Here is a 1,357-nt window from a genome sequence, read left to right as displayed (position 1 = left end):
ATATATATATATATATATATATATATATATATATATATATATATATATATATATATATATATATATATATATATATATATATATATATATAACACCAAAAATACCAAGCCAAGTATTTACACAACACACGGGTTTGACCCGTAAAAATTCATTCTCGATAAATCGAGAATCAACTCACACAATATCATATAAATGCACTTGTGATCACATGGACATTATAATGCACATACTTTGTAAAACATATAATTTTTTATATGTACAAATATCATATTATAATCATCATAATATACTTTTATATATATACATACATATATATATACATACATACATACATATATATATATATATATATATATATATATATATATATATATATTGTGGCAAATATATAATTTTGGTGAACATGAAATCTTATATACATATATACGGGGTAAATAATAATTTTGATGAACATGAAATCTTACCAATAACCAACTCTTCTACTTCACTTGCTCAATTCTTCTCCCACATTTTCTTATTTCTCTCCTTACTTCTCTTCTCTTCACTACCCAAGCCCTCTATTTATAGTTGAAGGGGAGATGAACAAAGTCTTGAAGGGAAAGACATAGGGGAGTCCAAATGGTTTGCTACACTTAGTCATGTTAAAGACTTTGAAGATGGAAGTCCAAATGGTTTGTTAAGCCATTTAAGCTTTCAAGGTGGAAACAAGACAAAACAACAAGTCTTGCCAACCAAACATTATACATACATACATACCTAGTATATATACAAAATACATACATACATATATATATATATATATATATATATATATATATATATAAAAATTGATCTTTAATTAAATATATAATTTTATAGTATATAGAGAGATTGACTGGCCGTAGAATTCAAAAATTTATTTGGAAATTTGGGCAAGGTATTTTGAAACACTTTTCTACAGATATGTACTTCAGCAAGTCTAGAACCTACATAAAAAAGTTCATAACAATCTAAGAATTAGAAGTATATTTTTCAATTTTTTTTCTAAAACTGGTCCAGATAGAACAAAATTCCGGACAGCACACTGCCAAGGGCAAAAATGGAATTTTCTGTGTTTATTTGAATATCCAAATGACCAAAATTTTTTATGGAAATCAAGTACTATAAGTTTAGGCTCTACCATAAAAATTTCAAGTGAAAACGAGTTCGGGAAGTATTTTTACCGGCTCAATCTTTCGGACTGCGCCAAGCTGAAATTTTCTGAAAACGAATGGTTAGAAATAATTTTGACCAAAAATATTTTGTAACAAAACTAGTGACGAATTTCAAGAAAGTAGTGAAGAAATTTTGGGATGTCACAATTAGGCCTGGGCCTGCT

Source organism: Ipomoea triloba, chromosome 5, assembly GCF_003576645.1.
Source record: "Ipomoea triloba cultivar NCNSP0323 chromosome 5, ASM357664v1".
Taxonomy (NCBI): Eukaryota; Viridiplantae; Streptophyta; class Magnoliopsida; order Solanales; family Convolvulaceae; genus Ipomoea; species Ipomoea triloba.
The sequence above is the reverse complement of the archived record's forward strand: the minus strand, read 5'-3'. Positions refer to the sequence as shown.